Raw genomic sequence first — 21802 nt, forward strand, 5'->3', positions numbered from 1 at the left:
GCTTCTATCAACTCTATATTGTATATGTCAAAAATATGTCTAATTTCATTTTTAGTGCTAAATTCGAGTTTGCTGTTACACTACACTGGTAATTATGAATTTGTAAAGAGAGAAATTGTCAGCTTCAATTGACAAGTATGAAATGTTCTTGTTTGGTCATGGCATAGCTTTTCCAACAATAACAACGAGGAACAACTTGTAATGCACTAATAAAGAACGCTAATCGACTTAAAAATAGTTCAAAAGTAGGATAATTTTGAGTAAAAAGGCTTTGTATGACGTAGGCCATGTTATTGTTTAATATATTAGTAGGAATATCCGTATTGACCTTTCATTTTAACACGAGATTACGCCTTCGGGATTTAGGTTCAAACAAAACCATCTATTCCAAAGTGTAATTAAGCACTCTAAGAAAAATCCATAGTTACAAATTGTATTTATGAATCATAAGAACATTCATTTACCAATGTCCAACAGAATCAATGCTTTCTTGTGGATGTATTTGTGTCTGAATTGAACTTGGAGAAAACGGCAAACCATATGATTGAGAAATGATGCTTGCCGCAGAAGAAGAATAGACGCTTTCATATGGCAAACTGTTTGTTGTATTATGTTGTTGTTGCTGTTGTTGTTGATGATGTTGTTTAGGCCCGTTATTGTTCCCCTTATCTCCTTCCAAGTCTCGATACTTGAGAAGATACTTTTGGAGCGGATCTACGTATTCCTCAAACCCTAATGTCGTGATCGCCCATATAATGTCATCACCATTGATCGTCTTCCGCTTCTCTTGTTGGCATTTATCTGAGGCTTCCCCCGTGATGAAGCTGATGAATTCTGAGACGCATTCTTGGACGGTTTCTTTTGCGTCTTTTGAGATTTTCCCGTTTGCCGGGATCACTTTTTTCATGATGCGGCCAACATTTGCTATCGGCAAGAACCTGTCTTGTTCTTTGTTGTTATTATTACTGCTACTATTAATTTCGTTGTTCTTTGAACACGGGTTTTCTAGTTTTACTTTTCCCTGCCTTCCATCTTCCATTTCCCTCTCTCAAAGATGTGACTTTTTGTTTTGGATTGCAAAAATGATCACATGTTGTTTTGTTTGGTATTAGATCACGTTGGCAAGAGCTTAAATGGCACCAAGAGCATAATTGTAGGCAAGTCAAAAGGGTGACCATTCCGTACAAGTTTAGTCCCCCAGACTCGCTCCCAAAGGCATGGGCATCTTGTCATTTCAAACCTCGTAAAACAAGATATTGTTGTTAAAATTGTTGTGTGGGCACGTGACTATTTGTATAGAAACTTTCTATTTTATTGTCGTTTATAGGTTTATAGGGTTATTTCCATAAAAGATGTGATATTTTGATTTTTTTTTTAAATCTAAAACTTTTTAAGTTTTATTTGCTACTTGTTATTTCGGACCTTAGCAGGTCATCAATAGGTAAACTTAGTGTTTTTGTTTCTATAAAAGACCATATACTTTGTATTATTTATTTATTTACAATTTAGACCTATATATATATATATATATATATATATATATATATATATATATATATATATATATATATATATATTCAAAATAATCTCAATTTTAAAATTGGTTATAGTATTCGAGCCAGTTGTAAATCCAATAACCAATTGAGAACCAAACACATTCAAACGTTTTTAAATTAAAATGAAGTCCTAAATTTTATTTTGGTAATTATTATGATTACCCTTCTTAGCCAACAACCATGATATACAAACACCATGTTATATATATCATCTAAATTCCTTTGTCACAACTCACAAATAATATATGTTTGAATATGAAGACTAGTACACTTATATATATATATATATATATATATATATATATATGTTAAATGTGACTCGAGCATTTGGATCATGTTTATGGGGCATTTGAAGCACTTGGAACTCAATGGAGCACTTGGGCTTCATGGATCACGTGACAAAGGAACAAATCATCTGAGAAAGGAATGAATTGTCCGACAAAGGAATGGATTAAGTGCCAAAGGAACGGATCATGTAGAAGGAGGTTTGGAGCACATGGAAGAGGTTTGGAGCACTTGGGAGTGATATGGAACAACATGGGAACCTTGTTGCACCATATATTAAAGGGATGAGCCAAGAAGGATGCTCTTGCACCATGTCATCTCTTCTTGCGCCATGATACTCCCTCTGGCGCCATGAGGGGTTCCTATTACGCCATGAGGATCCCTCTTGCACCAAGGGTTACTCTTCTTGCGCCATGAGGATTGCTATTGTGCCATGCATGGCCTTGTTGCGCCATGCATGTTCCTGTTGCGCATTGTGGTATTGTTGCTTAAATCTTGATGTTCTTGCGCCACACTTGAAGTCACTTGTGCCATCCATATTCCTGTTGCGCCATGATGGTGAAAGATGGACCATCTTGGTCCTTGATGAGCCAAGTATGCTATGAAGTCCTCTATGATGCTCAAGATCGTTCAAGGATACTCAAAAGTTGGTATTGCTCAAGGATTACACCATGTTGTGCCACCATGATGGATGTTGGGCCATTTGTGTTCATGATGCGCCACTTGTACATCATGATGCTCCATAATGGCACAAGGTGCTCCATTATGTGTGTTGCTGATGCTCATGGGCTGTATGACATGGAAGAATGTTCCAGAAGATGTTGCATGACGAAATATGATTGGTTGCCACCTTTCATGGGCCTATGGGCTTGACCCATTAGGGTTTTAGGTCTGATCCCTCAAGTATGAATAGGGATGGATGCTAGGTCATTTTGCATCTTGAATTCTAGAGTGATAGGCGAGTCTCTGTGTAATTGTACTTATAACCTTTGTTTGAGAGATCTAAAATAAAAGACTGCCCGTGGACGTGAGTTGCCTTGACCGAACCTCGTAAATATTGTGTCTTGTGTGCTTATAGTTTTGCTAGTTATCCGCTTTACTTCCTAACAAGTGGTATCAGAGCTGCGGTTTGTATTCCTGTAATTAAAGATGTCTACTCACTAGTTTGATTTGGATAAATTCAATGGTTCAAATGACTTCACATTGTGGAAGGTGAAGATGAAGGCTCTTCTGGTTCAACAAGGGTATGCAGCTGCACTGGAAGGAGAGGCAAAACTGCCAAAGGACATGGCAGCTGAGAAGAAGGTGGACATTCTGACGAAGGCACATAGTGCCATTATATTGAGCTTAACAAATGAAGTACTGAGGGAGGTCATGGATCAAAGAACTGCTTTTGGGCTCTAGGACAAACTTTGTGACAAGTACCAGAACAACTCATTGAAGAACAAGTTGTATCAGAAGCAAAAGGTTGTACACTCTCAGAATGTCGGAAAGTACCTAAGTGAAAGATCATCCGAATAACTTCAATCACATCATCTTGGATCTACAAGGGGTTGATGTAAAGATTGAAGATAAAGATTAGGCGCTCATTCTCTTATGTTCTCTTCCTAACTCATATGAGAATTTCGTTGATACCATGCTCTATGGTAGGACAAAGATCACTGTGAATGATGTGAAGGACTCTCTGATGTCCAAGGAACTGAAAAAAAAGTTTCAGTTGGCGAGGAGGTGTGTAGTTCCGGTTTGTTTGCAGGGAGAGGGAGCACATAAGAGAGGAAAGGGGGAAACAGAGCGAGATCATATTCCCAATCGAAGTCTAAAGGTTCATCGAACATGAAATGTTATAACTGTAAGGAGAAGGGACACTTCAAGCGAAATTGTCCACAGCTGAAGAATGAGAAGTTCAAGAGTGAATCAAGTAGCTATAACACTACTGCTGTGGTTCAAGAAAGTTCTGATGAAGGGACGATGGTGATGTACTGACTGTGAGTACACCAAGTTCTGCTAATGCTTGGGTCTTGGATTCTGGAGCATCCTATCACATGATGTATAATCGCGACTGGTTCGACTCCTTCAAAGAGTGGGATGGCACAGTCAAGATGGGCGATGACTGGGTGAGCAGTATCGAAAGTAGTGGCACGGTGAAGATCAAGATGCATGATGGCATGGTTAGGAAGTTAGATTGATGGTACGTTCCAGAACTTCGGAAGAATTTAATTTCTCTTGGCACATTGGCTAAGAATTGGATGAAGTATACTGGTGAAGGCGACTGGGTCAAAGTGACCAAAAGGTTCTCTTGTTATAATGAAAGGGAAGATGAATCGTGGAGGGATCTACATCCTAGAAAGCAGTACGGTTATGGTAATGGTGGATATCTCCCAATCCTTGAATGAAGGTGATGACAAGACAGAGTTGTGGCATCATAGGTTGGGGCACATGAGTGAGAAGGTCATGTCAGTTCTAAGTAAACAAGGAATACTTGGTGGAGAGGCTACTAGAAAGATAAAGTTTTGTAAAGCTTATGTCAAGGTAAAGCATCGTAAAGTGAAGTTCGATACCGATCGACACATGAGCAAGGAAATCCTGGAGTATGTTCACTTAGATATGTGGGGTCCTGCACCAGTGAAATCTCAAGGAGGATGCTCATACTTTGTGATGTTCATTAATGACTATTCAAGGAAGGTTTGGTTATACTTTCTAAAGACCAAAGATGAGGTGTTTGGGAAGTTCAAGGAGTGGAAGACCATGATTGAGAAAAGGACTGGAAAACAGGTCAAGACTCTGAGGATTGACAATGGGTTGGAATTCTGCAATGCTCCATTTGATAATTTCTGCAAGGCAGGAGGTATAGTGAGGCACCGTACTATATGACACACACCACAACAAAATGGAGTGGCAGAACGGATGAACCAAACACTCATGTAGCGTGCTAGGTGCATGTAAATATTTGCTAACTTATCCAAGAAATTTTAGGCGGAAGCAATTAACACTGCTTGTTATCCGGTGAACAGATCACCATCAACTGCAATAGACTTGAAGACTCCTTAAGAGGTATGGTCCGGGAAACCCTCTGACTATTCTGGTTTACGTATATTTGGATGCCCTGCATATGCTTATGTGAATGATGGTAAACTTGAGCCAAGGGCAATGAAGTGCATATATCTAGGATATGCGACAGGAGTAATAGGTTATCGAATGTGGTGTACAGAAAAAGGAAGAACTCCTAAATTTATTATGATCAAAGATGTGACCTTTGATGAATCTACCATAGATAACTAGGGAGGAGGTGATACAAGTCAAGCAGGGAACAAAGATCAGGATGCTATCCAGAAGGTGGAGTTTGAAACTCAAACTCCAGACCGAGTTATGATAAGTGACAAAGAGCAAGGTGGCAATAAACAGCCTGGACAAGATGAAACCCAAGAGCAATCCATGGGATCTTCGTCCAGTGGTGCTGATGCCAGGAAGGATGATGGGTCCGAATCTATAGCAAAGAGAAGATCAAAGAGGGTCATTCAACAACCCGATTGATATGTGGGATGTGTGAATTCAGGTGAACTTGACTCCATTGCTTTTGCTTTAGCAACTGGAGAAGACATTGACACCGAGGAGCCTCAATCGTATAAAGAGGTTGTGACGAGTAAAGAAGCAAATGACTGGTTGATGTCCATGAATGAAGAAATGCAATCTTTAGAGAAGAATGAAACATGAGATCTTGTTCCATTACCAAAAGGAGCAAAGCCAGTGGGATGCAAATGGATCTTTAAGAAGAAGGAAGGGATACTAGGGGTTGAACCAGTAGGGTTCAAGGAAAGGTTGGTGGCGAAAGAGTTTTCTCAGAAAGAAGGAATTGATTATTACGAGATGTTCTCACCGGTCGTGAAGCACAAGACAATTTGGGTTCTTTTGGCCATGGTGAGTTCATTTAATATAGAGCTTGAACAGCTTGATGTGAAAACTGCATTTCTTCATGGGAACTTAAAAGAGAAGATTTATATGTCCCATCTAGAAGGGTTCCTTGATTCTAAGAAGGATTATGTATGTTTGCTGAAGAAATCCTTGTATGGTGTGAAGCAGTCTCCAAGACAATGGTACAAGAGATTTGATTTATTCATGATCTCGAATGGCTACACTCGGAACAAGTTTGACAATTATGTTTACTCAAAGGAATTGTCACTAGATTCTTATGTATATCTGTTGCTATATGTTGATGATATGCTCATCACAACCAAGGACATGGCTGGAATAAATGACTTGAAGGCGACCTTGAATAATGAGTTCGAAATGAAGGATTTGGGAGCAGTAAGGAAGATACTTGGAATGGAGATACAAAGGGATAGAAAAGCAGGGCGGTTGTGCATTTCTCAACAGAAGTACATTGAGAAAGTTCTGCAAACCTTTAATTGTGATCAGTCCAAGCCAATTGGAACTCCTTTGGTAGCTCACTTTAAATTTGGTCCAAACACTATACCCACTACTAATGAAGAAAGAAAGTACATGAGTAGGGTTCCATACTCAAGTGCTGTTGGAAGTCTAATGTATGTTATGGTCTTTACTAGACCTGATTTGGTTCATGCAGTTAGTGTGGTTAGTAGGTTTATGAGTAATCCTTGGAAGACTCATTGGGAAGCTGTAAAGTGGATCTTGCAATACTTGAAGGGAACGACTGATGTTTGCTTGGTGTATGTAGCTAATACGAAGAGTGAGTTGGTGGAATATGCTGACTCTGATTATGATGGTGATTTGTTGAAGCGCAGGTCATGAACGTGCTACATATTCACTTTATTCAGATGTGCCATCAGTTGGAAGTCAACATTACAAGATACCGTTGCTTTGTCTACAACTGAATCCAAGTACATGTCCATGACGAAAGGAATAAAGGAGGAGACATGGTTGCAAGGGCTTATTCAGAGTCTTGGTCTGAAGGTGGAGAAGCCCGTCTTATATTGTCACAACCCCCGAACCAGACGACGGAAACGTCCGGGGGCTTGGTGTGACTTCATCTTTGTAGTATCATCGCAGAGTATATAATTGAAACATAACATCATCATCATCACACATAAAATATAACAACATTCATTGATTACATCGAGTATTGTGTTTCAATATTACATGCCAAATAGTTAAAGTATGATGAAACAAAATATCCATGAATTCGTTCTGCCCAACCTGCTCAACGGTTTCCTGAGAATACAAGTTAATTTAAAAAGGTCAACATAAAAATGTTGGTGAGTTCATAAGCATGTTTGAGAAAATGATTTGTATAACTTTGTAACCACCAGAAAATCCTATATTTTCTGAAAACAATTTAGTATGTTTGTGTCCGATCTTGTATTAATGCATGTGTGTTAATGTTTACTAGAATGCAAAAGAGAATGGAGAGAATGTAAAGAGAATGCCCCCAGACAACCCGATGTTGTCCGTGAAAGAGAATGTTGGTATATCAACCCCCGAGGTTGAGTACCGGCGCGAGTATGTTACCGAGTAATCCAATGAGAAAAGAGAATGGTCTCCCGTAAATTTTATAACGTTAATTCCTCTAAGTGAGTCGTTATAACCATGCTAGATAATGACAGTTTCGCCTGTCTTGGCGTTTGTGGACGCCGACGGAATAAGGTAAGGTTTTCGTCACCCTAGATTGGTCTAGTCTAACTGTAGCGAACAGCTCAGGTGTGGGGTGTCATCCTCGTATAGATCTATACACAAACCCCCGCTCTTCCTCTAAGAGACTCTGGTTATAACTACAGGCTACGATCGTACACTCAATAGGTGTCACCCGACACGTCTCACTAGATCCTTAATCAAATTTACGCGAAGAGAAACATATAAGGTACATTCCAGGCCCAATGAACATGTAAGTGGATAATTAAGGCCTACTAAGCATGTAAATCATTTCTAGGCTCATAAGAAATGAGATTATATATCCAGGGCCCAATATATATGTTAAAGGACAACTAAGGCCCATTTCACATGTATATTATTTACAGGCCCGATAAGCACGCAAAGAGTATCCAAGGTCCGTCGAGCATGTAAATGGATCAACAAGGCCCAATAAACATGTAAAGAGTATGCAAGACCTATCAAGCATATAAATGGGTCACTAAGGCCCAATGAACATGAGAATGACGTAATTAGCCCGTTTGTTATTATATTGCTAGTTTTAGCTCAAATATTTACCAAAATGACACAAAAGGCCCACTTTTTTTGTAAAAATGTCATTCTTGGCCCATTAAGCCGAAGATTTACAATTTAGGCACATTTTTGGTAAAAATAACATTTTTGGCCCCTTTTAAGAACAAAACTTGCATTTAAGGCTAGTTTTTGTAAAAATAATATTTTTAACCTCCTTTTTGTCAAAATATCATTTTTGGGCTTGGTTTTTTATGAAAACGTATATTCTTGGCCCATTTGAAAATAATTTTTATCTTTTTGGTCCCAGTACTAACAACTTCATATTTTTAGTTTTTTTTTCTTAGCAAAAATTTACATTTTTGACACAACTATGTTGAAAATGACACTTAAGCCCACAAGAGCCCAAAAAGTCACAATTTTTGGCCCAAGGCCGTAAGAAGGCCAAATAAGGCCCAATTATGAAATTTTTTACATTCTTAGTCCTTGTAGGGTCTCAAATGTCGTAACTAACCATGTTTAGCAAGAATAATCCTTTTTGACCCCTACTAACCGTGAGTTACATGAATATACCCATTTTTTGGTCATTTTGTCACTTTAGGCCCTCTTATGCAATTTTCTTAGTTTTAAGTAACTTGTATGTATCTTAAAACCATTTCCTTGTAAGATAAGTTGAAATGAGTGTTATGTTCTACAAATAGCATAATCTTTTAGTAGATCTTTAAGTTCATTGAGTTTATAACACATAGTCACATATATAACATGAAAACACACAAAATCATGCATACACACATAGATCTACACAAAACAACTTGTATTCTCCCCCAAAACATAGTAAAAACCGAAAATAGGGGGTATGAACTCACATTGCTTTGAAGATTTCGGTTCTTGATGAAGATTAGAGTAGTTTTCGGCTTTACAAGCTCCCTTGAAGAGATTTTTTCGAACTTAGGGTGTTCTAAGAGGCAAGAATCACGAAATAGAGTTTTTAAGAGTGTGAATCTTAACATGAAATGACATCAAATCAATTGAGAATGATGATAACTTACCAAACTTAATGATTCTTGAAGTAGAAGTCTTGGATTTTCTCAAACACCACACGATTTTTAGAGTAAGTGGAAGGAAATTCTTTGTGTTCTTGAGAGGATTTCTAGTGTAATTGAAGTGGAAAATGAGAGTTATGGTGATGGTCTCTTGGCCGAGATTTTAAGAAGGAAGAGAGAGAAGGATTAGGTTGGTTAATACATGAAGGATTTGGTCTAGAATATGGGAGGTATTAGCTTGGATTACCCCCATTTAACATGAGTTGTCATCAGTTTAATCCATTCAATTTTTTTTTGTTTTTTTAATAAAAGTTGGGCCGAGAATGAGGGAGAAGAAAAGAGAGAGGAAAACTTTGGGCCATACTAGCTCATGTTTGACATTTTGAGGCCTAAGTTGAGAATTTTCGGCCCATTGGGCCCTTCTTTAGAGTTCACGGCCCAAAGGTGGTAAAGGGATGGGGTTTACGGCCCAATCACCATGAGAAGATGGGTTTACGGCCCATCATAGTTCAATAGGGTGGTTCACAGCCCATAAAGGCCCATGAGAATAAGTGAGTTATTTTGGGCCCAACATGGGCCAATTGCTATGGTTTGATGAATGTGGGCCCAAATAGAGCCCAAATGGGTTTTACTGGCCCAAAATCATCAAATAGAAGGTTTACTGGCCCATTAGGCCCAATAATAGGATCCTAGTCCATACTAAATTCGAACCGGGATATTTAGGGTTTCAGACCCATAGTTAAGTATATGAGATGCATTGTATTAGATTTTAAGCTTCACTCAGGAGTTTTGATTCAAATGGATGATTTTGATTGAGCATAGAGTATGATATCCACTTAGATTACAAGTCTTACAATAGTTGATGTTTACATGAGGACAAAATTTCCTAGCTAAAAATGCTAGTTGTGACATATATTGTGACAGTCAAAGTGCTTTAAGTCTTGCTGAGAACCCTATGTATCACGAGAAGCCAAAGCACATTGATGGCAGGCTGAATTTCACTAGGGATATTCTGGAAGGAGACAAGTTTTCAATACTAAATATTGATACCAAGGTCAACCCATCAGATATGTTGACAAAGACGTTGCCCAAGGAGAAGTTCAAGATTTTCTTGGACTTGGTTGATGTTGGCAGGAGGTAGGTCCCTTCGGGGATGAATGACAGGAAGGGAGAGGAAGTTCTTGTTCGAGGTGGAGTTGAGAGGATGCTCAAGTCAAGATAGAGATTGTTAAATGTAACTCGAGCATTTGGATCATGTTCATGGAGCATTTGGATCATGTTCATGGAGCATTTGGATCATGTTCATGGAGCATTTGGAGCACTTGGAACTCTATGGAGAACTTTGTCACACCCCCGAAACCAGACGGCGGACACGTCCGAGGGCTCGCGTGACTTAAATTGAATATCATCACAATGAATATACATGAATCATAACATAAACATCACCATGCATCAATACAATACAACTGATATTATTCACATCCAGTACATTGTTTTAAACATTACACATTCATAACATAAATTGTTCGAGAGTTTTTAAAACATAACATCCTAACGTACTTGATATTACCCTGCAGTTTACCTGTTACCTGAGAATACAAGTTATTTTGAAAAACGTCAACATATGAAATGTTGGTGAGTTCATAAGCAGGGTTATGATAAAAATGATTTGTGTAGTTTGTAAAACCCAGAAAATCCGATATTTTCTGAAAAGACAGTTGTTTATCAAAGTGTGGAGATCCATAAGTTGATGCATGAATGATTTCAAAACGTGTATAAAAAGGGAGTTTTGTATTATAGTTATAGAAGGACACAAGCGAGTGCTGTTGATTTTCTCGAAAAACCTGATGTTTTCCGAATACATAAAATACAGTTACTTCTCAAATTGTTATACTGCCACAATGAATGATTTTGATTACTCTTCCTTGATTATTCGGATGGTATTGGATTAATTAATTTTTGTGAGTCGTTATAACCATGCATAATAATGACTAGTTCGTCTGTCTTGGCTACCTATCGTGCGCCGGTATTGATCTTAAGATTTTGTCACCCTAGACTGGCCGAGTCTAACTGTAGCGAACAGCTGAGGTGTGGGGGAGTCACCCCCGTATAGATCTATACACAAACTCTCACTCTCCTTCCAGGAGACTTTGATTATAACTACAGACTACGAACGACCCTTGGAGGTATCGCTCGTTATTACTTACTTAACCCAAATAACATTAATTACTATTGATTAACGACCTGAATTTGTTTACTTTGATTACGCATAAGCCTAACAAACGAGGAGAAGAGGAAAACAAAGTCCTCCTACTTTCGTGAGTTATTTCAGGCTGTTGGGTATACGAAGGACACTTTGGTCCATTTCGCATTTGATTACTCAGACCTTACTAGCAGTGCTAGTGGGCCACTAAGGCCCAATAGCACTTAAAAGCCATTGAGGGTCCCTTTAATATGAAATTGGGTCATCGAAGGCCCAATAACATTTATTATTATTATCTCTTGGGCCCGAAAATCATGTGGATGGATCACAAAGGCCCAACAAGCATGATTGGAACTTTCAAGCCTAGACTTTTGAATGTTTACTTGTTTTAGGTATTGCATAATTGTTGGAAGGTTTGATTGAACGATTGTTATTTTTGTATCGACTCGAGACCGGTCGATTTGTTTATAACGATATTTGGATTTATACGTGTATTCATCTTTCAATTTTTTGTAAGTTGTAGTTTAGTATTTTTGACTCAATATTCTAGAAATAAAATAATTGACTTAAGAATATTGGTTTGACCTTTTCAGCCCTTCTTTAATAAAAATGACAATTTTAGTCCCTTATATAAAAAAAGACATTTTTGCCCTTAAACTCTTTTCTTGACACTTTTGAATCATAGACTTGTTCAAATGATGTTTTTAGCTCCAACTTATTCTTTGGCAGTTTCAGCCCTTCCAGAAAAGTGTTTTTCGGTTAAAGCCCAAACTTTTGCAATTTTTACAATTTTGGCCCAAAATCCAAAAACTTTACATTTTTGATCCTTTTTGGAAAAGACAAGCATTTTTAACCCTTGAAATAGTTTTGTTTAACTCTTTATCCCTTGTTTTGAAAAATTTACCATTTCAGTCCTTTAAAAGTCATATTTTTCGCAACTTTGGGCTTAATGGGCCGAAAAGCCCAAAAATTGGCCCATTAAGCTAATATTTACATTTCAAGTCCCTTGAAGAGCATAATATTCATAAAAACATTTGTTGTAACTGTTTTGACTCTTTTGACCCTTAAGAAAACCGTAAATGACAATTTTTAACCCAACTTTTGTTTATTTGACAATTTAAGCCCAAAAATGGGTTTTATGTTGCAATATGTTTATCATAATCTTAGAAGTTAATATTCTTGACTTGTTTAGTGTAATATAACTTAGATCATGTTTGTTTTCCTTCTTATGGCATAGATCTCGAGATTTCTTCCCTTTTGATTACATATTCATCACAAAAACACATAAAATCACACATGCATGCATAAAATCATACATAACATACACATACACATAAATCTACACATTTTCTTGTATTCTCCCCCATAAAACATATAAAAACCGAAAAGAGAGGGGTATTAACTCACCTTTGTTTGTTGTTTTCGATTTAGGAGGAAGAAATGAAGAAAATTTGGTCCTAGCAAGCCTTCTTGGAAGATCTCGAACTTAGAGGTTTCTAAGATGGTGATCATGAGTTTAAATGAGTTAAGGAGAGATTTTTGATAATACAAAGAATCTAGATCATGGATCCAAGCATGAACTTACCTAAGATGATGATTTTTGTGGAATAACCTCATTGGAATGCTTCTAACTCTCGAAAATTTGATGAAGAAGAAGGAGTGTTTCTTTGAGAGTGTTTGAGTGAAATGTGTGTATGTGTGTCTTTCCCTTTGTGGTTCTCGGCCGAATGAAGAAAAAGAGAGAAGGAGAAGAGAGAGTGATGATAAGATGGTTGCTTGGAAATATGAGTTATTGCATGGAGAACCAAAATATAATAAGGAGGTGGCAAGTGGAAAGTCAACTCTCCCCCCCCTCATTTGTGTAGTTGGGCCGAGAAGAGGAGAAGAAGAAAAAGAAATTGGGCCTTTTTGTGCTTAAGTCCATTTTATGGCCCAATTAGGTGATTTTTCGGCCCATTGGGCTCCCATGATGGTTTACGGCCCAATTTGTCAAAATAATGGGCTTCATAGTCCATTAGAGTTAATTAGGTTAGTTATGGCCCAATGAGGCCCATTAGGGTATTTTATTTCATTCTAGGCCCAATATGGCCCAAAATGTTAAAATAAGTGGAAGTGGGTCCAATTAGAGTCCACATAGGAGTTCTAAGCCCAAAATAGTCAAATTGGAAGCTTATTGGTCCATTAGGCCCAATAAGGAAATCCTAGTCCATAATGGACTTAAACCGGGATTTCTAGGTTTTCCAATTCTTAGTTGACTATTTGCAGTGCTTGTATAAGGTGTTTGATGGAAGTTTTGTTGTTATTGAATAAGCATTATACATGTTTTCTCATTTTGGTTCACAAATGTTATCATTGTTGTTGTTACAAAGCATCAAAATTTCTAGTTGTGACATCATCCCCCCGTTAGAGGGAATTTCCTCCCGAAATTCTTTTGAAAGCTAGATTTGAGAATGCGAGAATAGGTGAGGGTACTTCTGCTTCATTTGGTCTTCACGTTCCCATGTGAATTCTGGTCCGCGTCTCGCGTTCCATCGAACTTTCACAATCGGAATGCAACTTTGCTTAGTACGCTTTACCTCCCTGTCCATGATTTCGACTGGTTCCTCGATGAACAGGAGATTCTCGTTGATTTCAATCTCTTCAAGTGGAATGATGAGAGTTTCGTCGGATAAACACTTTTTCAAATTGGAAACATGGAACACGGGGTGTACACTGCTGAGCTCAACGGGTAGCTGCAGTCTATAAGCCACTGGACCTATTCGGGCAAGAATCTCGAAGGGTCCAATGTATCGAGGGTTTAGTTTTCCCCATATCCCAAAACGAATCACCCCTTTCCAGGGAGAGACCTTCAATAACACCCTATCCCCGACTCTGAATTCCAAGGGCTTTCGCCGCTTATCGGCATAGCTCTTTTGTCTGTCTCGTGATGATTGCAGTCGGGCTCTGATTTGAATTATCTTCTCGGTCGTCTCGCGTATGATTTCTGGTCCCGTTAGTGCATTGTCTGATGTTTGTCCTTTTGCTAACTGAGTGTCCCCTACCTCTGCCCAACACAACGGTGATCTACATTTACGCCCATACAATGCCTCGAAAGGAGCGACTTTGATGCTCGAGTGATAACTGTTGTTGTATGAGAATCTGATCAAAGGCAAGTGGGTATCCCACGACTTTCCAAAGTCTATCACACACGCACAAAGCATGTCTTCAAGGGTTTGATTGGTTCGTTCGCTTTGACCATCCGTTTGTGGGTGGTAGGCAGTGCTCAGGTCAAGTTGTGTTCCCATAGCTTTCTGAAGGGATTGCCAAAAGCGTGAAGTAAACCTACTATCTCTATCTGAGATGATAGATATTGGCACTCCGTGGAGTCTCACAATTTCCTTGATATAGATCTTTGTCAGACGTTCCATCTTGTATGATTCTTTTATTGGCAGGAAATGAGCGGATTTTGTCAATCTATCGACTATTACCCATATGGTATCCAAACCATCAGTCGACTTGGGTAGTTTGGTCACAAAGTCCATAGTAATCCTTTCCCATTTCCACTCGGGAATTACTGGTTGTTGTAGTAATCCTGAGGGCTTCTGATATTCCACCTTTACTTTAGCACATGTGAGGCATTTGCTAACGTAAGTGGCAATTTCTGCCTTCATGTTAGGCCACCAATAATGTTGCTTGATATGCAAGTACATTTTATCTGAACCCGGATGAATGGAGTATCGCGTCTTGTGAGCTTCATTCATGACTACTTCTCTGAATCCCCCAAGTTTAGGGACCCAAATGCGGTTCATGAAGTAATATGTTCCGTCCTCCTTCACTTCGAAATTCCTTTCCATTCCACGTAGCGCTTCGCTCGTTCTGTCTTCTGCCTTCATGGCATCCGACTGGGCTGCTCTGATTTGCGAGGTCAGGTGGGATTGGATGGTTATGGAGAGAGTCTTCAAACGACGATTCAAGTAATCCTTCCGACTCAAGGCATCAGCTACTACGTTAGCTTTACCTGGGTGGTACTTGATTTCGCACTCGTAATCGTTCAGCAATTCAACCCATCTTCGTTGCCTCTTGTTTAACTCTTTTTGATCTAAGATGTGCTGGAGACTCTTGTGGTCGGTGAAAATGGTGCACTTAGTACCATAAAGGTAGTGCCTCCAAATCTTCAGGGCGAAGACCACAGCTCCTAATTCCAGGTCATGGGTGGTATAATTCACCTCATGTGTCTTCAGTTGCCGGGACGCATAAGCTATCACCTTTCCACGCTGCATGAGTACACAGCCTAAACCTTGATTTGACACATCACAATAAACTACAAAGTCTTCTGTTCCTTCCGGCAGTGATAGTACAGGTGCACTGCAGAGTGCTTGCTTCAGAGTTCGGAATGCAGCTTCTTGTTTATCCGTCCATTCAAAAGGCACGCCCTTTTGTGTAAGCAAGGTAAGTGGCTTGGCTGTCTTGGAGAAGTTCTGAATAAACCTCCTGTAGTAGCCTGCGAGACCTAAGAATTGACGAATTTCGGTGGGTGTCGTTGGGATCGCCCATCCTTCGATAGCTTTGACTTTAGAAGGATCTACATGTATCCCTTCCTGACTAACAACATGACCCAAAAAGTTCACACCACGGAGCCAAAACTCACACTTAGAGAGTTTTGCGTATAACCTTTCGGTTCGCAGGGTTTCCAGGATTTGTCGGAGATGTCGGCCGTGTTCTTCTTCGCTTCGGGAATAGACGAGGATATCGTCGATGAAAACGATGACAAAGTTGTCGAGGAATGGTCATATTCGATTCATTAGGTCCATGAATGCGGCAGGGGCATTCGTTAGACCAAAGGGCATTACGACAAATTCATAATGTCCATAACGAGTTCGGAAAGCGGTTTTGGGAATATCCTCTTCCCGGACTTTGAGTTGGTGGTATCCAGATCGCAGATCTATCTTAGAGAAGTGACTTGCTCCTTGGAGCTGGTCGAATAGATCGTCGATTCGCGGAAGTGGATAGCGGTTTTTGATAGTGAGCTTGTTAAGTTCCCTATAGTCAATACACATCCTAAAGGTACCGTCTTTCTTCTTAACAAAGAGAACCGGAGCTCCCCAAGGTGAGAAGCTGGGTCGGATGAATCCTTTGTCCAAAAGCTCGCTGAGTTGACTGGACAACTCTTGCATCTCCGCGGGAGCCAATCTGTAGGGCGATTTGGCGATGGGAGTAGCTCCTGGCACTAGATCAATTCGGAACTCGATTTGTCTTTCTGGGGGTATTCCTGGAAGATCCTCCGGAAAGACATCCGGGAAATCGCAAGCCATAGGGATGTTTCGAATATTGATCTCTTCTTTGGACTTATCCACTATATGAGCTAGAAAAGCCAAGTCCTTCTTTCGTAGATACTTCTGTGCCTTAATGCACGAGATAAGACGAAGGTTCGTGCTGGGTTTGTCTCCGTATATAATCAGGGTTTCGTGATTCGGGAGGCGAAGGCGAACGGCCTTCTCGTGACACATAATTTCAGAATGGTGGGGGCTTAACCAATCCATGCCGATAAGCACATCAAAACTCCTCATGGAAACATGCATTAAGTTTATTTGAAAGACGTGATGATTTAAGGTCAGGGTACATCCGTTGTAGATTTTCCCAGTGGATTCTGTTTTCCCATTGGCCATTTATTAAGCTTCTGGGGTTGTTGTTTTAACAAATGTTTGAATTTATTACTCACAAAACTTCGTTCTGCCCCGGTATCAAATAGGATGCATGCATAAGTGTGGTTTAGGAGAAACGTACCGGTAAAAACAGCGGGATCCTGCACCGCTTCTCCCTGACCCATAGCTAGCACTCTTCCTGTTCCTTCGTTCCCAGGGTTGTTGATGTTGGGGCAGTTTCGACGGATATGCCCAGTCTTTCCACATCCATAGCAGGTGGGGCATGATCCTGTGTTATTGCCGCTATTGTTGGTGTTGTTGTTATTGTTGTTGCGGTTGTTGTTGTTTCCTTGATGTTGGTTCTGGGGAGGATAGGTCCTGCAATACCTTGCCGCGTGACCCTTCCGATTGCAACTGGTACTGTGCATCTCTCTGCATTCGCCATTATGATGAAGACTGCACTTGTTGCACTTTGGGAGATTCCCAGAATACTGCTTAGGGGCACTTGGATTAGCTGAGGTTGGAGCATGTGGTGTTGAGGGAACTTGGGTGGTTGCAGCATTGACTGTCACTGTCTGTTGCTTCTTTGACGACTCTAAGCCTTGTCGTCCTTTTCTTTTGTTGTTCTTTCCTTTCTTGTTGTCACTCTCCTTCTCGCCTTCAGTTTCCACTGGCTTCTCGCCCTTCTTGTTGTTGTGGTCGTACAGTTTCTTAGCCAATCTCTTGGCACTGTCGAAAGTTTCAGGATTTGCATCTATTACATTTCCTTGAATTGGGGAGGTTAATCCCTAGATGAATCGTTCGATTTTCTTTCCCTCTGAAGTAATCATGCTAGGGCACAACAGTGACAGCTCGCTAAACCTTGCTATGTATGCATCTATGTCGGAATTTCGGACAGTGAGATTCCACAGCTCTTGCTCCATTTTCTGAATTTCGCCTCGCGGGCAGTACTCAGCCATCAGCATTTCTTTCAACTCCATCCACGGCATAGCGTTGGCTACGGGGAGAGTCATGGCCTCTACATGTCCATTCCACCAAGTAAGAGCTTGGTCAACGAATGTGCATGCGGCGAACTTCACTTTCACCTCCTCGGGGCATTCACATATCTCAAATACCGATTCCACTTTTTCCATCCATCTCTTTAGAGTTATCATTCCACCTGTGCCATTAAAGGTTCGTGGCTTGGCGTTGGTGAAGTCCTTGTAAGAGCATGTCTTGGTAGGTCCTTGATTTGCTTCGTTGTTCGAACTCCCAGCCCCTTGTCCATTGACTCCACCATTGTTTCCTTGGTGGATTTGCGCCATGGCTGCAGTAACCGCAGCAGATACAGCTGCTTGGAATGCAGCTGAGTTGACTTCGGGTGGGGTTGGTCCAGGGTTTCCACGGGTTGGTCGTTGGGGCATCTTTCTGTCATGGAACGGAAAGATGTTGAGTGCCTATGATTTTTTTGTGAGATTGTGGTCCTATAAACTAGGTGTATTGCATGAACTTAAGTAGTTTCGCATGTTAACATACAATCATGGATACATAACACATAACTGATAACAACATCACAATAGAACACATAAAATTTTCCATTACTATTATCCGCATTTTGATACATGAAAATTTGCTCGAAAGAGCATACATAAGTGGTGCAAGTTCGGCAGCGTAACGGCTCTATGAGTAGTGTAATCACTTAAACATAGAGTCGATGGTACATAGCATAGATCATATAATCATAATACTAAGGATAGGTATGACTAGTCCTAACACTCTAAGGTACGCTCAACGGCGGTAGTGAGGTCATATGCCGAAGTGTTGTGCCAACAACTGGGCCATCTCAGTCATTTCTCCAATGACTTCATCTCTTTCCTGTCCAGCTTGCACCGCTCGTGCTTCCATGGCGAATAGCTGTTGCCGCAGAGCAGCAATCTCAGCTTCCGGAGAGCGATTCTCCCTTGCGGGATTCCCTGGTGGTGCGGGGTGGTCCTGCTGCATCTCGCTGGTAGGCGATGTGGTAGAATCCTTGCCTGAGTCTTGTTCTTCATCCATGTCATCGTCGGTACCATCAAACTCGTAGTCTGTGTCCGTGTACTCGTCGGGACCCACGCTGTGTGCCCCTCCCTGATCTCCCTCAGGCTCATCCTCGATCATCCCGTGGGCCACTAAGACCTGATGAAAATGAATGCCCTGGTGTTCTCCTTCCATGGTGGCTGAGAGGAGGTGAATGAGTAAACTATTATTGCTACTTATATGTTTTAGTTATTATGCAATTTGAGTTGATGTCCTTTTCTTGGTAACAAAGGGGTATGTTTTTAGGTTTACCGTCCATCGAGGTTTTCCCGGAGTATGTAATAGTTGTACTTCGGAGAAAATGTAGTTGATCAGGCTACATCCACCCCTTAATACAACTAAAAACAATCCCGACTTAACCAAGATGTCAGTATTTTCTTACTTGATTTGGTATTATGTTCTTTTTCCTATATCGTACAAGTAAAGATGTTTTTATCTTTGCGTTTTGTTTTGTTTTGTTCAGAGTGGTTTTAGTCCCTCTTTGGTTTATAGTTGCATATCAATGTGGGATTAGATATGCCAGTTCACTATAAACAGAGCTCTGATACCAACCTGTCACACCCCCGAAACCAGACGGCGGAAACGTCCGAGGGCTCGCGTGACTTAAATTGAATATCATCACAATGAATATACATGAATCATAACATAAACATCACCATGCATCAATACAATACAACTGATATTGTTCACATCCAGTACATTGTTTTAAACATTACACATTCATAACATAAATTGTTCGAGAGTTTTTAAAACATAACATCCTAACGTACTTGATATTACCCTGCAGTTTACATGTTACATGAGAATACAAGTTATTTTGAAAAACGTCAACATATGAAATGTTGGTGAGTTCATAAGCAGGGTTGTGATAAAAATGATTTGTGTAGTTTGTAAAACCCAAAAAATCCGATATTTTCTGAAAAGACAGTTGTTTATCAAAGTGTGGAGATCCATAAGTTGATGCATGAATGATTTCAAAACGTGTATAAAAAGGGAGTTTTGTATTATAGTTATAGAAGGACACAAGCGAGTGATGTTGATTTCCTCGAAAAACCCGATGTTTTCCGAATACATAAAATACAGTTACTTCTCAAATTATTATACTGCCACAATGAATGATTTTGATTACTCTTCCTTGATTATTCGGATGGTATTGGATTAATTAATTTTTGTGAGTCATTATAACCATGCATAATAATGACTAGTTCGTCTGTCTTGGCTACCTATCGTGCGCCGGGATTGATCTTAAGATTTTGTCACCCTAGACTGGCCGAGTCTAACTGTAGCGAACAGCTGAGGTGTGGGGGAGTCACCCCCGTATAGATCTATACACAAACTCTCGCTCTCCTTCCAGGAGACTTTGATTATAACTACAGACTACGAACGACCCTTGGAGGTATCGCCCGTTATTACTCACTTAACCCAAATAACATTGATTACTATTGATTAACGACCTGAATTTGTTTACTTTGATTACGTATAAGCCTAACAAACGAGGAGAAGAGGAAAACAAAGTCCTGCTACTTTCGTGTGTTATTTCAGGCTGTTGGGTATACGAAGGACACATTAGTCCATTTCACATTTGATTACTCGGACCTTACTAGCAGTGCTAGTGGGCCACTAAGGCCCAATAGCACTTAAAAGCCATTGAGGGTCCTTTTAATATGAAATTGGGTCATCGAAGGCCCAATAACATTTATTATTATTATCTCTTGGGCCCGAAAATCATGTGGATGGATCACAAAGGCCCAACAAGCATGATTGGAACTTTCAAGCCCAGAGTTTTGAATGTTTACTTGTTTTAGGTATTGCATAATTGTTGGAAGGTTTGATTGAACGATTGTTATTTTTGTATCGACTCGAGACCGGTCGATTTGTTTATAACGATATTTGGATTTATACGTGTATTCATCTTTCAATTTTTTGTAAGTCGTAGTTTAGTATTTTTGACTCAATATTCTAGAAATAAAATAATTGACTTAAGAATATTGGTTTGACCTTTTCTGCCCTTCTTTAATAAAAATGACAATTTTAGTCCCTTATATAAAAAAAAGACATTTTTGCCCTTAAACTCTTTTCTTGACACTTTTGAATCATAGACTTGTTCAAATGATATTTTTAGCTCCAACTTATTCTTTGGCAGTTTCAGCCCTTCCAGAAAAGTGTTTTTCGGTTAAAGCCCAAACTTTTGTAATTTTTACTATTTTGGCCCAAAATCCAAAAACTTTACATTTTTGATCCTTTTTGGAAAAGACAAGCATTTTTAACCCTTGAAATAGTTTTGTTTAACTCTTTATCCCTTGTTTTGAAGAATTTACCATTTCAGTCCTTTAAAAGTCCTATTTTTCGCAACTTTGGGCTTAATGGGCCGAAAAGCCCAAAAATTGGCCCATTAAGCTAATATTTACATTTCAAGTCCCTTGAAGAGCATAATATTCATAAAAACATTTGTTGTAACTGTTTTGACTCTTTTGACCCTTAAGAAAACCGTAAATGACAATTTTTAACACAACTTTTGTTTATTTGACAATTTAAGCCCAAAAATGGGTTTTATGTTGCAATATGTTTATCATAATCTTAGAAGTTAATATTCTTGACTTGTTTAGTGTAATATAACTTAGATCATGTTTGTTTTCCTTCTTATGGCATAGATCTCGAGATTTCTTCCCTTTTGATTACATATTCATCACAAAAGCACATAAAATCACACATACATGCATAAAATCATACATAACATACACATACACATAGATCTACACATTTTCTTGTATTCTCCCCCGTAAAACATATAAAAACCAAAAAGAGAGGGGTATGAACTCACCTTTGTTTGTTGTTTTCGATTTAGGAGGAAGAAATGAAGAAAATTTGGTCCTAGCAAGCCTTCTTGGAAGATCTCGAACTTAGAGGTTT

General features: G+C 39.5%; 1 pseudogene; it reads right to left on the bottom strand.

The window, feature by feature from the left end:
• Positions 1-331: 331 nt before the first annotated feature.
• Positions 332-1175, bottom strand: LOC145156485 (nuclear transcription factor Y subunit B-3 pseudogene; annotated as a pseudogene).
• Between the last annotated feature and the right edge of the window lie 20627 nt (positions 1176-21802).

Source organism: Lactuca virosa, chromosome 2 (assembly GCF_052849685.1).
Source record: "Lactuca virosa cultivar CGN04683 chromosome 2, Lactuca_virosa_CGN04683_v6, whole genome shotgun sequence".
NCBI classification, from domain to species: domain Eukaryota; kingdom Viridiplantae; phylum Streptophyta; class Magnoliopsida; order Asterales; family Asteraceae; genus Lactuca; species Lactuca virosa.